Below are 16622 nucleotides of genomic sequence, written 5' to 3' on the forward strand. Positions count from 1 at the left end.
TGAAAAAATAATGGATGAGTTTTTAATTAAATGCAAATGATGACAAATGCAATATTTTATTTCTAAAACTGATGCTATGTATAAACCACAAGGTCAGTGGAATATAAATTAGTTTAGAAAGAATCTCAAATGCCAAAACTGTTTTTATCAAATATTCATACACGTAAACCTAGGTCCTAAGTTTGAATGTAATATTATTCTAAAACTGTTGTTATTCGTGACATTTTACGTTTAGCCATATATCATGTTAGGAATAAACCACCAATTATAAAATAATATCTTCATTTGACATTTCGGTTTTCAGATTATATTTACTTTTTTAATCGCTTTTGACTTTTAATTTATAATTGAAAATTGATGGTTTATTTATGCTGATATGAAAGCCGCAAGACTAAATAAAGAATATATTTTATATTTTGTGGTTAATTCTCAATAAAATAATTTAATAACTTTGAAATTCTTTTTGCTTAGCTGACGTTTGCTACAACTTCTCGATTTGACTTAAATTTTACAGGCGTATTCTATACCATAAAATATAAGGATTTACTAAATTTCAGAGTTTTTGATCCAAAATAGCGATCTATAAAGGTAATTCAATTTTTTTAAGTGAAAAAAAAATGTTTTCCCGTATTTTCCAGTTTCTTTGCATACGGGCTCTACATGGTTGAAAAAATATCCAAAAATGCATTTTTGATGTAAATTTCTTTAATAAATACGATTCCGGTGTTAAAATCAGCCTAAATATGAATAGACCAGTAGAGATAGTGCAAACACTCCTGACCATTGAGATGCGGAAAGGCGGAGTCAAAATTCACGTAAAGGCAGAAAGGTTCTATTGTAAGTGGCATTATACTAACCAAACTGAAACGTTCTACGTTCTACCTTTCACGTTGCATAGTACAGTGCGTTTCGCATGGAAGTGGGGACTAAACCAAATTTCGTCTACTGCGCCGTGGTCAGGAGTGTTTGCACTATCTCTACCTAAATGGATGTAAAATACGGCGATAACGTGTAATTTTTCATGTCGTTACTGAATTGCATCAAAATTTGAATTTAGGTTCTACTTATTCTCCATTTACCTTTTGGGCTTTTGCCGTTGGTTGTTTTTACTTTTTCAGGGGAAAAACTACCCCTTTAGAAAAAAATCGTATTGACAATTTAGCCATATATTATACATTTTAAAGTAGACGACTTTAAAATAATATTGCCATTATTGCTTTGCGTTCCTGGGACAACTTTATTGTACAATTTATCCGATTCATCTTAATCCGAAAAATCTCATACTCGACATGGTAAGTATTTGGTCTTACATTTAATTGACTTTCAATAAACACGAAACTCTGATTTTATATGTATGTTATTTAAAAACATAAATGATGTATCCTCGATATGTTACTGACTTACCAATAATTTTTTTTTTATTAACGTCCTCTTTTAATATGGGTAACCAGATCCTACTGCATTCTGCAGGAATTTGCGAAACAATTGGTCTCATTTAGCAATATTAAAGCCGCTTGTTTGATTTTTCTCTTTTTAGCATCTGTTTTTTTTAGGCCTGTACTTGAATCGTTCCATTGAACCCTATGTTTATCTTCCTATGCGTGTTCACATATCTTTTTTTATTTTGAATTAACGTGTCTTGACATCTTTGGTCATTGACACGGGAGCAAAGGTTTACAATAGTACCTAAAGAGTTGTGATACAGAGTTTACAATAGTAAAGAATAACAATATTATGTAAACTATATTTTGTTAACCAATTGTGTGATCTTTAAGAAGTCTATTACTAGGCTCTTAAGTCGGCTTAAGCAGTTTAGAAGTTCTTTTAATCTGTGGGTTATATTGTTGGTAATGGTAATAGGAATATTGTTGCAGTAAGAGCACAACTGTTGGTCTGTAGAGGACATAAGATGACCGTGTGTCAAACTTGTCTGATTTCTATCATTAATCTTCGTATCGTCTCTTTTCTATTTAAAAATGTAAGGGATAAATAGCTGTTAACATTAGGTTGTATTTCTCTGAGCTTTGTGTCTTTGGTGATCCAAAGTTCCTGCCACTTGCCTTGGATATTCCTTTTAAATTTTGATTTTATATCTTCTTGGAACTGTATATTGTAGACGGGTAAGTTGAATGTAGATGCTTCTTTTGCAGCTCTGTCAGCCATCTCATTTCCTTGGAAGCCGATATGAGAAGGCACCCATATTATTGTTATAGTAGTCCCTCGGAAAGTGTGGAGATGGATTGATTCTAGTATTTGTTGCACTAGGTGATGTTAATTGTTAATATTTTCTAACGAATGAATTTCGGATAAGGAATCGGTACACAGAGCTGCATTTTGATAATTGTCAAAACGGAACTCGAGAGCTTTTGAAATACTGAAGAGTTCTCCTAAAAACACGTTACATTCGTTGGATATTCGGTATTGTCTTAATACTGTATCAACTGTTGTAACAGACTAGCCAACTCCATCTGCGTTTCGGGATGAATCGATATAAAGAACCTTATTGTAGTGGGATGTATTTACAATATCCTTGAAAGCTTGTCGAAAAATGACATTTTCTATGGGATTGGAACTATATATTTGGGCGAGTTTCCAGGTCCAAGTCGTGGCGAAATCAGAAAATTAAATACAGGGTTAGTCGGATTCGATAAAATTCTGCTAGAATAAGATAGGAGTAGTTGCTGCCTCCGAAGGTGAAGGGGGATTTCATGAGATTCACAATAGAGACTTTCAGCGGGACTAGATCGAAATGCTTCTAAGCAAATTCGGAGAGCAGTGTTATGAACAGAGTTAAACAATTGTAATAAATTATTGGATGCAGACAAGTAAACTATACAACCATTGTCTAATTCGGATCGGATTATAGCTCGATATATTTTAAGTAGTACACTTCCATCGGTACCGCATTGATGGTGAGACAATGTCTTCAAACCGAAATTCGAAACAAATTCATTCTGCCTAAACAGTTGCCTTTTATTTCATCGATGTGACGATTCCAAATGAGTTTGTTATCGACAGTTAGTCCTAAAAACTTGTAATGATCAATTAACTCTAAATTTGCTCCGTTTACTGTTATTTAGGGAATTTCTGCGCTGTTGTATCTCATGGTGAATTTAATTATTTTGGATTTCTTGGAAGGGAACCTGCGGCCAGTTTTCTCGAACTATCTAGACCAGTGAGGGACTCGACAGAATTTTGTAATAAAGATGAGGTTGCAGCTGTGGATTTTCCTTGGCAGTATACAATAAGGTCGTATGTGTATAGGGAAAATTTAACGAAAAATTTTATATGAGAGCAAATATCATTGATATCTAGTAGAAATAGGGTAGAACTCAAAGTAAAACCTTGGGTACACCATTTTCAGTGACATAGTTGTCGGATAATACTCCGTTAACTGTTTTTCTGAAATTGCTATTATTTAAAAAGTTGTTTATAAAGCATAATACGTTGTCTGTAAGATTATTTTCTACCAGTTTTTTAAGGATAACCGACTTACATGTTGTATCGAAAGCACTTTCTATATCAAAGATTACTGCGATTACGTCTTGCTTGGAGGCCATAGCATTTGCTATATCTGTTTGCAGGATCACTACATTATTAGTGGTGTTGTTTATATATTTGAGATCTACCAAATTCTCTATTCTAACATTTAATGGTCTTGATGTTACACCTAAATAAAAATGATCGCATTCACAAAGTATTTTATAAACATAATTCTTTGTTCTTTCTTGTTTATTGTTAGGTTTAGTTTTAGATAAAATCGATCTTAATATGTTTATTGTTTTAAATATTGTCAGATAAAATTAAATTATTATAAGAATGTTTCACCAAGTACAAAAAACAAAATTTGTTTAATGTATTAATGTTTTGTATTTTATGAACGATTTTCGAAGTGTAAATCAATAAACTTATGTTAAAATTAAATTGTGGCATATTCCCAATCAAAATAGTAACAAAAGTTACGGCAGTTTAAATAAAAAAATTATAATTTAAGTTGCAAATAGCTGCATTTTTATAATAATAATGAAATTATTTCAACTTTTAAACTATTACTCTCTACTGTTTTCAAATTTAATTTACTGGATTATAGATATAGATTAGAGATAGTAGCGTAGGAGGTGCACTAATATTAAGGATTAAAATGGTGCAATTCATCACCATGAAATGAAAATGACACAACAACAAGAGGAGTTATGGATTAAGAGCATTATAAATTAATGATTTTTAGTTATTCTTCTCAAGAATATATGAGAATAAATGCATACAAGCTTTACTTAAGCTGTTGTGTGTTTTTTGGGGCTTGTTATTCATATCAACGGAGGCGGATTTTATGCTACACGAATATTACTTGAATATGTCGTATATTTGAGAACTTTTCCAAATTTTGTATATTTTTTAAATTGAAACATGAATATTATTTGTCTATTTTAAAACATTTTAGTCGAAACAAAAAATTTTTTTAATTGGACCCAAAATATTCCCCCGTACATGCAATTGTATCTTTTTGAGAACTACCCGAAGTGGGCTTCACTGCCTTTTCGGTTTTGCTTAGAAAACACCTTATCTTTACCCACAAAGTGAGCATAGTAAATTGTCATAAAATGATTGTAAGGATGGTTTATCGGAAAATTAATAAAAAATTAATCAAAAACAGCTCGCCGAAAAAAGCACCTGGCCCCGACCAAATCACAAACAGGGCTCTAAAATACTTACCAGCGAGAGCTATATTATACCTAACAAACATCATAAATGCAATGCTAAGATTCAAGAAATTCCCAAACAGATGAAAAGAGGCCCATGTCATAATGCTACCAAAGCCCGGAAAAGACAGCACATTCCCGCAAAACTACAGGCCAATAAGCTTACTACCTGCAATCAGCAAGATTGTAGAGAGAATAATACTCAGTAGACTTCAAGCTGAAATAGATATACTAGAGATAATACCCGAAGCTCAATTCGGTTTTCGATCAGAACACTTCAGTGAGCTACAAGTACTCAGACTAACAGAGTACATAGCAGCTGGATTCAACGATAAACAATACACAGGAGCTGCCTTCCTAGATGTAAGCAAGGCATTCGATAGAGTCTGGCATAAAGGACTAATATACAAAATGAGAGGATACAGGTACAGTGGAGCAATGACAAGGCTGATCTCGCCGTACTTGAGCAACCGTCGTTTCAGAGTCCGGATAGGACAAGTCCTATCCGAGCTAGGGAACCCGGAGGCTGGAGTGCCACAGGGAGCGGCACTGTCACCTCTACTATACACGATATATACAGCAGACATACCTAGAACACCAGGTACACTATTAAGCCTCTATGCCGACGACACAGCGATAGCGGCCAAACATAGAAACGTAGACATAACGATTAATAACCTACAAACAGCGCTAGACGATATAGAAGAATGGCGTTTAAAATGGAAAATAGCAATAAACTCCGATAAGACACAGGCTGTACTTTTCAAAAAGACGCACCAGCAACCAGAAGAACAGGTAACTGTGCAAGACAACCCTTTTAAGTGAAAAAGCAAAGCAAAATACCTCGGAGTAATCATGGATAAAGGCTTAACATTCAACAAACACGTAGAAGCCACAGTACAAAAAGCAAACATGGCAAGAGCATCTATAAAAGGACTAACAGGGAGAAAAAGTAAACTCAGACTAAAAATAAAGATAAATGATAAAGACTAATAAATAGCATAATACTGCCCATACTAACATATGCATCCCTTGCTTGGGGACACATATGCAACACATCAAAAAAGAAAATACAAGCGGCACACAACAACAGCCTAAGAGAAGCAGTTAACGTACCAAGATACGTTGCAGAAAGATTCCTCTTTAGAGAACTACAACAAATCAAAGTAACTGACACGATGAGAGAAAAAGCCAGGATAAAGTTCACAGAAATAGGGAACCACCCCAGTCACATACTAAGAGAGATAATGAGGTATGACGCTTTCCACAGATGGAAGCACAAAAGACCAAAACAACAAATAGCAGACTAAAACAATAACACCAGAGAGGAAATTAAACCAGAGAGAAAATAAAACACTAGAGAGAAAATACTTCAAAATAACAACAACGCACATAGAAGACAGTTCGTAGCTGAAGAAACACTCAAGGACTATCACCAAACACATAGTGGGCCCGGTTGCCTTAAAGAAGATAAAATCGATATTGTCTTATATTTATATTATTTTCAATGTTATAGTATAGACTTTACACTAATTTTGATTTTTTGTTTCAGGGCCACCTACAAAAAAAATTACAAAAAACACAAAAAACCGGCTTCGGCCACCAAAAAAATTAAAAAACACTAACAAAAACTGGCGCAAGCCACCAAAAAAAATTAACAAAAACCGCAAAACCCGGGCACGTAGGGCCCAACCCCTTGAGCAACAAGTCGCCGAACTGAGCCGGGGCTCAGAGCGGAGACTTGAGGCCCAAGTAAGCAATTTTAGTTCGCGGATAAGCCACATTAAGATAATAGGATCATAGCGACAATGCGCTGTCCTGAGTTTTTGCATTCGGTTAGGAAACCTTATTGGGGTTCTATTACCCAGGACCTCCACATGAATAGCATTTGGCTGATAGTTGTGCCCCTATCGCGCATAAGAGTGCTATAGGGGGGAAAGGGATGGTCTGGAGCATTGGAACGCGGTGGGGTGATTCCTGTTTTACTCGAGTTAACACACCTCGCTTCAATGAATTGTTACACCCGAACGTAATTCCTAGGGATGAACATTTCCCACAGGCTGGGTTCAATCAAAGTGCTTGCTTACTTGCTCGGAAAATAAGGATTTTATTTAATTTTATTACATTTAGTAGGTATAATTTTAGTGACTTTTTAAATACTTTCTTGTTAAGAGAATATTTACACCTCTAACCATTGTTTTACGATTCTCTAACAAAAATTAAAATATGATTTAAATCAGATCCCGTTTTATTCGTGGAATAAATAGTTTTGACCACGCGCTGAGCTTGCTGATTAATACAGCAAATTTCTTTAAGCTCAAAAGAGAGAATACTTATTAACTGTATAAACGGATTTAATATCCGTTAGTTTTGCTAAGGGGAAAGTAAATCAGTAAAATTAGTCACCTTTAGTCGGTCAATGCGAATGTTTAGTTTTTGTATAAAAGTACTTCTATTTGTGAATAGTGCAATATGCCGAAACACTTTAGCCTGATTTATTCCTGGTTCAGACCTTATCCCGAGCTTCTTTACACTAATGGAAAATTTTTGTGCATGAAGTGAACTAGTAAGATTTAAGATTGTTTCTTACTCTTTTTTCTGTAATAAATAATACTTATATGTCTATAAACAGTTTTGAAAAAGGACGTGCTGTCTTAGATACCATTTCAGGGAAAATTTTCGGTCACACAACACGTCGGGACAGAACTACATAAGTCAAAATGTAAGTCAAAATGAGCCAATCGAAATTTCTTCAGTTACCCGTTGACAAAAGAAAATCGTTGATGATTTCATCCAGTGATCAACATAAATTTAATTTTAATTTATGCGAGGCGATGATTTGTGCAAACATACCTTTGAAGAAACTATTTCCAAAAGTTTTTTGGAAAACTTATTCCAAAAAAGTGTTTCCCATGAAAGTAAGTTGATAGAAAATTATGTACCTTACTACGTCTACAACGACGTCATAAAAAAAAATCAAGAAAATAGTAAAGAATCGATACATTTATTTTATTGAAGATGAAACTACAGATTCTAGTGGACGTTACATTATAAATTTATTAGTAGGATATATGCGCGAAGATGAACCTAGGATGAATCATATTCAATAGCATGTCGACAGTTAGACGACGAAAATAATCATTTGAGTGTATTAAGATTTGTTATTAAATGTTTTATGATTTCTTTGCTCCTAATGTAATCTGTTGATATGAAAAGCAGTTTTCAAGTTATAAAAATATTCTATCACATCAAAAAAGATATTTCCTCTTAAATATTTAGGAAAAACGCTTCTTCTTCCCATTCTTCCTCTTTATAAGCAACTCTGCTTGTTCATTGGCGGATTAATACCTGTATTGAAGGTTGTTACTCCATCTTATGCGCTGTCGTCAGATACTTCTTCTGTCGATTGGTGACTTATCTCTTGCTATTTTGATGACGCGGGTCTCTTCCATTCTGCTTATGTAGTTATTCCATTCTCTTTTTCTATGTTGTGTCCATTCATTTATATTCTGTACGTTACATTTTCTTCTAATGTCTTCACTTCTCTATCGATCTGTCTGCGTATTTCCTGTAATTCTTCTTAGTACTCTCCTCTCTGATGTTTTCAGTAGCCTTTGCGTTGTAGCTGTGTTAGATCTTGTTTCTAAGGCATATGTCATTATTGGTTTTACACTGGCTTTATAAATTCTTGACTTCATCTCAGTTTTAATGTGTCTGTTTTGTTAGATAGTATTATTAAAGCATGCTACCAGTCTATTTGCTTTTTGTACTTGATCTCTCACTTCTTTGTCCAGGTCTCCATGGCTAGACAGTGTAATTCCCATATACTTTATTTCCATTACTTGTTCAATATTGATGCCATCGATTTCTAGTTTACAAAAACACATTGTAGTTAATTATAATCGAAGATATATGTAGTCATATTATTGTTTTATTGTAAATAGGTATCTACTTCACTATTGATATCAGTTTTTGTAAAAAAAGGTGAATAAATTGCTTATAATATATAAAAAATAATCTTTTTATTTGAAAGATAATATTTACAACACCTACTAGAATAGAATAGAAAATAGGTGGTTTCTCGAAAATATTTTGTGCTATCTTCACTTTCACTCAATCAGCATTGGTTTAAGGGCGTTTTTTCCTCAGTTTATACGGTGTTGTACCACCTACTGCGCAATTCACGCGATGTAAAGTAGATACAATTATAAAGTAAAGAAGATTTTGAGCCTGTTTCCCAAAATTAGTTCTCAAATTAGCAACCTAATTACCCCGGTAATTTTGTTCTTTTTTATTGTTTTATATGATTATCCTTGTACTATTAGTATAATAATGTACTACGTACTACTAATCATATAATATTGCATTAACAATATGTATACTAATCGGTGTATTTCTTGAATTTAAAATTCCATAAATTTCACAATTTCATAAATCACAACTTTTATGTTTTTTTATTATTTAACTGACTCATTACAACTAATAAAATTAATAACAAGTTAATTATTATGATAAATTTAAATATGTAAATAGCTCAACTTCCAGTCTTACTGATCTCTAATGAAATCATTTATCAAGCTATAATAATTCGCATATTTTTATTTTACATCTAAAAAATTACACATTTAAAATTAAAATGTACTGAAATATTCGATTAAATTATGAAATAAAATATATTTTATTTATTTATGGACATAGACAAGTGTACTGCTAAAGAGAAATCAACAAGGAAGAAGGACCAGAGTTCGAAGACATTAGGATACTAGGAGCATTTCTACAGTTCGCAAAAAAGGTTCTCCAACTGACTGTAATACTTATTGTACAATAGCCCTAATCTCTCATGCAAGTTAAGTTTCTCTTAATATAATAATTATATACTCTCCAATTCATTATATTCCAACTACTACTAAACAAGAGAAACAGTTACTGTTAGAAATATGGACTAAAAATGAATATAAAACTAACTTATTACATGATAATAACAAAGAAAACAAATATACAAACACACATTTACGGGAGATGTACCGATAGAATGGGTTGAAAATACAAATACCTGGGAATCTGAATTTCAGAAAATAATGATCAAACAAGAGAAATAAGGGCAATGATATAAATAGCAAAATGAAATGCGTTTGTAAAAATGAAAACAATTCTCTGCAATAAAGACCGTCAACAACAAGTCACACTGTTTGTTCAGTAAGATAACTACGCCACTTAGGAATGAAATCTGAACTACCAACATCTGACATTTCAATCATATTTTGTTCTTGAAATGATACGGTTGATTTATTGCTAACAATTTTGATCAATGACTTATAATACAGTGTGTTCCAAAGAAAATTTGAAACTCAGAAACCAAGAGTTTCTTTAAAATATAAGAATACATTTCAATTTGGATTGGGAGGGGGACGAATTTTTATGCAAAATTCATGCCCCTAAATTTTATCCCCTACTGCTCCACATCAACTCTCATTTTTTTTAAATAGCAAGTATGGTCGAGTGGCACATCATTTGAAAGGTATTTTTTTTCTCTATACGACACACTTTTTTTTTAATTTGATTTGCATAATAAGTTTGAGGGTAATTTTGCATTTAAATAATTTATTGATTGAATATTAGTGATAACAAAAAAAACATAAAATTTCACTAAATTAACTAATTCCATGTTCTTAGTAATATCCAATACAACAATTCAATCAACCTGCAAATCGATATCAACAGTCCACTGTGTTGAAGATAATTTTTTTGTTTTTGTAAAAATATCACTTTTTCATATGAATTTTTTTTAAATAATAAATCCTATTTATCTTCTTTAATGTTTACCAGGTTAATTTGATTTGAGATTTGTCAACGACTGATTAGTCAGAAATATTATTGTAAAAGCTTACAAAAATGGGATATTCTAGTAAAGAAGAATAGAATTAGTTAAGCTATACTATGAAAATACTCAGTGTGCTAAGGCTATGGCAAGGATCTTTATTACTAACCACTCAGAAAAAACGTAAGTCATCTGTATGTTAAATATTTAACCGATAAGTTTGAAGATACAAGTGACGTTAACAACACAAAGCACGAAGGGGACCGTCGACTGCGAAAAGAAGCAGTTGAAGTGACGATATTGCGTCATTTACAAATGGCAAATCGACAGTTTATCAGAAAACTATCTCATACGTCTAGTGTTTCAGCAATGTTCATCGAATTATAAAATCCCATAAATTTTACCCTTATAAAAGACGATTACTTCATCAGTTAAACGAAGATGATCCTGATCGCGGGTTCAATTTTGTGAAGAATTTAGTGAAATCATAAATAACAACCAACTTCGATTTTAAAATACGTGTTTTTCCGAAGAGTGTACTTTTATTTTAAGCAGGTAAGTTAATAGACATAATTGTCGTTATTGGAGTAACAGTAATCCTCATTTATTTATGGAGACATACACAAACAGCACAGAAATTAATTCTATGGGTTTTGGCATTTTAGGAAATCACGTATTAGGGATATTATTTCTTGAAGAAAATCTCACTTATTTAAATTTTTTCGAAGACGTTATTGATCCGCTGGTCACTGACACGTTGAAATCTGATAATAATCCTCTACAGGATGAATTGACTTAAATATACAAAATTATAGGCCACTCCGCCTGGAGATCTTAAGAGTTGCGACGAAGAATTGTGACAGAATGCCGATTATTGACACCGAAAGTATTTGCAAATGTACGAAGAGGCTTTGAAAATAGACTATATAATTATATGGAGGTCATAGGAAGTTATTTTGAACATTTAATTTAATGAATATTTTTTTGTCATTACTGTGTTCAACCAATAAATTAGTTAAATCCAAAACTATCTTCAAAGTTATTCCGTAAATTAAAAAAATATACTGTCGTGTAGAGAAAACAAAATTACATTTCAAATGATGTGCCACTTGACCACATGTGCTATTTAAATAAAACTGGGGGTTGATACAGGCTGTAGAGGGTTGCATTTGAGGGCATGAATTTTGCATGAAAATTCGTCCACCTCCCAATACAAATTGATGTGTTTTCTTTTCAATTTTAAAGAAACTCTTGGTTTCTGACTTTCTGGGGGAGAGAGTCAGAAATTTTCATTAGAACACAGTGTAGATATTATACATACGTCATACGTGACTGGTTTATAAATTTATGAAGAAATATTTATTAAAAAAATATGTCTATTTTATAAAGAAATAACATTGTTTATAAAGAAGTAACGGCTTTAGAAAATTTATAAAATAATATGTATCGTTTTTAAATGATTTAGAGCATGTATCAATCTTACATAGTTCATAACGACATTGCTTTGTTGTCCCTTTTTTGTACAGGTATCAAATCGATTTGCTAATTTAGGCATTTTTTATATTTATATTAATATTTCTTTTTTTTGTTCAATAACTAGACTTTCTTCACGTCAAATAACTGTCAAAGTGAAAATTTGAATTTAAAAGTTCTCCGATAAAAATTATAGTTTTTAATAATTTTAAACAGTATTGATTTAAAATTTAAGTGCAAAAACCATAATAAACGAGCCGGTTTTCTAATTAGTATTGTGATTTACTTTTTATGTATAATTAGGATTTTAATTTTGACCATATAGTTAAACGACAAGTGTTTTACGGTTGTAAACTTATATTTTGTTCCCCCAATGGGGGACACTAGTGCAGGGACGTCCTCGTTGACGCAAATGTTAGTAGATAATAGTGAGGACCATTTAAAAATAACTAATAATCAAAGCATGACCATAAAAAATGTCAACAGTGTAGGTGCTGTCATGGAACCGGAAAAGAAAACCTTTAATTTACGCTCAGATAAGTATAATACTAAAAATATTTGGGTTTATATTGAAAAAGTAAATGTTGAAAATTTAGGTAGATTACATCCGATGACTGTTGGTCACATATTATTCAAAAAATTAAAGCTTACAAATATTTTAGAAATTAAAAGCATAGGTAGAAATCGCATCAAGGTTTTGTTAAAGTCTTTACTGGAAGCAAATAATTTAGTAAATAATCAAGCATTAAAATTGGAAAATCTTAAGGCGTACATACCTAATCATTTGTTGGAAATCAAGGGTTTAGTACGGGACGTAGATACTCAGTATGACGTAGATTATTTAATAAATACTATAGAGTCATCTTCTAAAGTTATTAATATATATAGAACTAAACGTAAAGTTGTTAATGATAATAAAGTTGAATTCGTAGATAAAAAGACAATAATTATCACATTTGAAGGCAACGTTCTGCCAAATTATGTTTCTTTTAATAAGGTATTTTGTCCTGTTGAACAGTATATTGGAAAAGTCGTTCAGTGTTATAAATGTCTTAGATTTGGACATGTATCCAAACAGTGTAAAAGTACACAAGAACGGTGTATTCAATGTAGTGAAATTAAAGAAAAAGATCATAATTGTAATAGAGAAGTTGTATTTTGTATTCATTGTAAAAGTAGGAACCATCTGTCGATATCTAATAAATGTCCACAATATGAAAAGCAGAAAAAAATAAAAAATATAATGGCTGAACATAACATATCTTTTGTAGAAGCACGTAATTACTGTGAAAAGTCCTTTTCAAATTTTGTAAGTAACAATTCCTTTGAATGTTTAGCAGAATATGAAAGGGATTTTCCTAGTTTGCCTACAACTAGTAAAATTATTCCGGTATCTAAACAAGTTTCACACAAGCCAAATTCTGTTTTTACTCACACTGATTTAAATATTACGAAATCTCAAACAAATAAAAAAAGAAAAGTCAATTCACCAACTACACAGTCGTCTACTGAGAAACCAATGTTTCCTTTTGTTTTTGGACCTGATAAACCTTTACCTGTTAATCGAATTGTACCAAATTATGAAAACGTTGAAATTAAAAGAAATGTAACTGAAAGTCTTTCTACTTTTATATATCAGCTTTTACAAAGTATACAAACTTTTGATGATATACGATCTATAGATAAACAATTAATAGTCAATAATATTGAACAGGTATTGGAGGGTACTCTGATTAATACTAAATAAAAAAATGTCTTGTCAACCTAAGTTAAAAATAATGCAGTGGAATGCTCGTTCTGCTGTCTCAAATAAAAATAGTATGATGCATTATTTAGTAACTAACAAAATAGACATAGCTCTTATTAGTGAAACATGGTTTAAAAAAAATGTATTATACGATTTTAATGGGTATAATCTTGTTCGTAATGATAGGTTGGATGGTTATGGTGGAGTTGCTATACTGATAAATAAATCAATTTGTTTTACTGAACTAAAAATTGAAAATAATAATTACAATAACGAAATACAGTTATGTGCTATAAAAATTAAATATGGAAATAGTCAAATTAGTTTTATGTCACTATATAGAGCCCCGAAAATAAGATGCACGATAAATGATTGGATTAATATATTTTCCCAGTTACAAAAACCAATTATAATAGGAGGTGATTTTAATGCCCATCATACTATTTGGGGTTCAAGTACAAATGATGGAATCGGAATACAGCTGATTAAAATGGCAGATGATCTTGAATTTACAGTTTTAAATAATGGACAACCAACAATACTAACTCAACCTAACCAGAATTACTCAATGATTGATGTAACTTTCTGCAGTCCGGATCTTGTTAGTAAGACTGAATGGTCTATCTCTTCAGACACGCTAGGATTAAATCATTTTGTTATACAGATGGAAATTTGCATTAAAGCCGAAACAGAAAAAATATTACCAAAAAATAAATGGAATATCAAAAAAGCTAATTGGCCTTTATATACTTCTTTAGTACAAAACTTTTTTAACCAAAATACTGAAATTTCAAATAACACATCAAGCAAATATGAACATTTAATTAATAGTATAAATTATGCTGCTCACATTGCAATACCACAATATAAACCTTTTAAGCCAAAAACTCGAAACCCGCCACCTTGGTGGAATTCTGAATGTGACACTATTATTAAAAACCGGCAATATTCACTCATGAATTATAAAAAAGAACGTAATTTTGAGAACTATATAAAATGCCAATCAAACATGGCAAGTACAAAAAAACAACTAAAAAGTATTGCGAAACAAAGCTGGGTCAATTGGGTTTCTTCTCTTAATAAATCAATACCATCATCAGTACTTTGGACTCAAGCTAGAAAGTTATACAGAAAATCACCAACAAAAAAAAAATCTTTTGAAAATATTTGGATAGAAGAGTTTTTTGATATAATTGCTCCTCCAACAGTGATATCTATGCCTAATAAACCTGAGAAAATAGTAACCGACAAAAACCACTTTTTACTTCAACCGATTAGACAGACAGAACTAAGCTATGTTTTAAATAATCGTTCTAGCACAAGTCCTGGTTATGACCACATTAAGTATCCTATGCTTGATCTGCTTCCTCCAATCGCTAAAGATCTTTTATTGGAAATATTTAACGAATTTATGTCTGCAGGTACGGATGAATTTAAAGAAGTTATTGTAATCCCAATTTTAAAGCCAATGAAGGATCCGAATCTGGCAAAATCATACAGACCAATTTCACTTATGTCTTGTGTTCTCAAAGTATTAGAAAGGATACTAAAAGTAAGGCTTGAATGGTGGTTAAGTGAGAAAAAACTACTTCCAAATTCTCAGTTCGGTTACAGACAAGGATGTGGTACTTTGGATGCACTCGCTACCGTAGTAACTCACATTCAAAATGCATATTCTCGCAATACGTATGTTCCACTATTATGTTTGGATATTGAAGGTGCATATGACAGTGTTAATTTAGATATGCTAAAAGAAAAAATGATTCAACAATTCCAAATACCTTTCCTGCTTGCCCAAAATATTGTCAATTTCTACTTAAACAGGAAAATATATATTAGGATGGAAAACAATCAACTCATTGGACCACGTTTTAATAGTTCGGGTCTTCCACAGGGCTCAGTTTTAAGTCCACTTCTATTTAATCTTTACACAGCCGATTTTCATAATATTAGTATCGAAAAAATTTCTTTTAATACAATACAATATGCAGATGACTTCTGTATCTATACTGAATCTAAAAAATACAATGACGGCTTAAACACATTGGAATGTGTTCATGAACATTGCTGTAGGTGGTTTAGAAAAAATGGTTTTGAGTTGGCAAACAACAAGTCTAACATTTGTATATTCACTAGACATAACTTGCCTCAAAGAGAACAAATAATATTAAATGATAATTATTTTCCCCTCTGTAAGTCGATAAAATATTTGGGTATGATTTTGGATACAAAACTGACCTGGAAACTGCATGTTGATTTTATGCTTGATAGGTGTAATAAAGCACTAAACTTTCTCAAATCAATTACAAAAACTTGGTGGGGTGCTGATGTTGAAACATGTCTTCTATTTTATCGTTCTTATATCAGGTCCATTATAGATTATGGCTCTGTACTTTACGGATCCGCTAGTAACAATATTTTAGGCCGTATAGATGTTTTTATAAACACAGTTTTGCGGTGTTGCATGGGTGCTATGAGATCTACCCCTATTGAACCACTTTATGTTGAGACAATGGAACCGCCCAGTAAATTTAGAAGAGAATATCTCAGTCAAAAATTTCTCCTTAAAGTTCGTTGTTACAACACTTGTTTATATAAAGATATTAGTAGTTTAAACTATTTCGACTTAACAAATAAATATTGGACTCACAAGAATTCTCCTCCCTTATGCGAAGCATTTCGAAATACTGCAAATAAAGATACTGAACTTACAGTTGCAAATAAAGTGGTACATTTTAAAGATTTCTTTGAGTTACTGGATCAAGTACATATAATACAACCTATTTATCATGAGAACCCTTTAATAAGTCGTATTGTTTTAAACAACTATCTAACAAATTGGCCAAAATCGGTTTGTATTTATACAGACGCATCTAAAAGTTCA

The sequence above is a fragment of the Diabrotica undecimpunctata genome, chromosome 7 (assembly GCF_040954645.1).
Source record: "Diabrotica undecimpunctata isolate CICGRU chromosome 7, icDiaUnde3, whole genome shotgun sequence".
Lineage (NCBI taxonomy): Eukaryota > Metazoa > Arthropoda > Insecta > Coleoptera > Chrysomelidae > Diabrotica > Diabrotica undecimpunctata.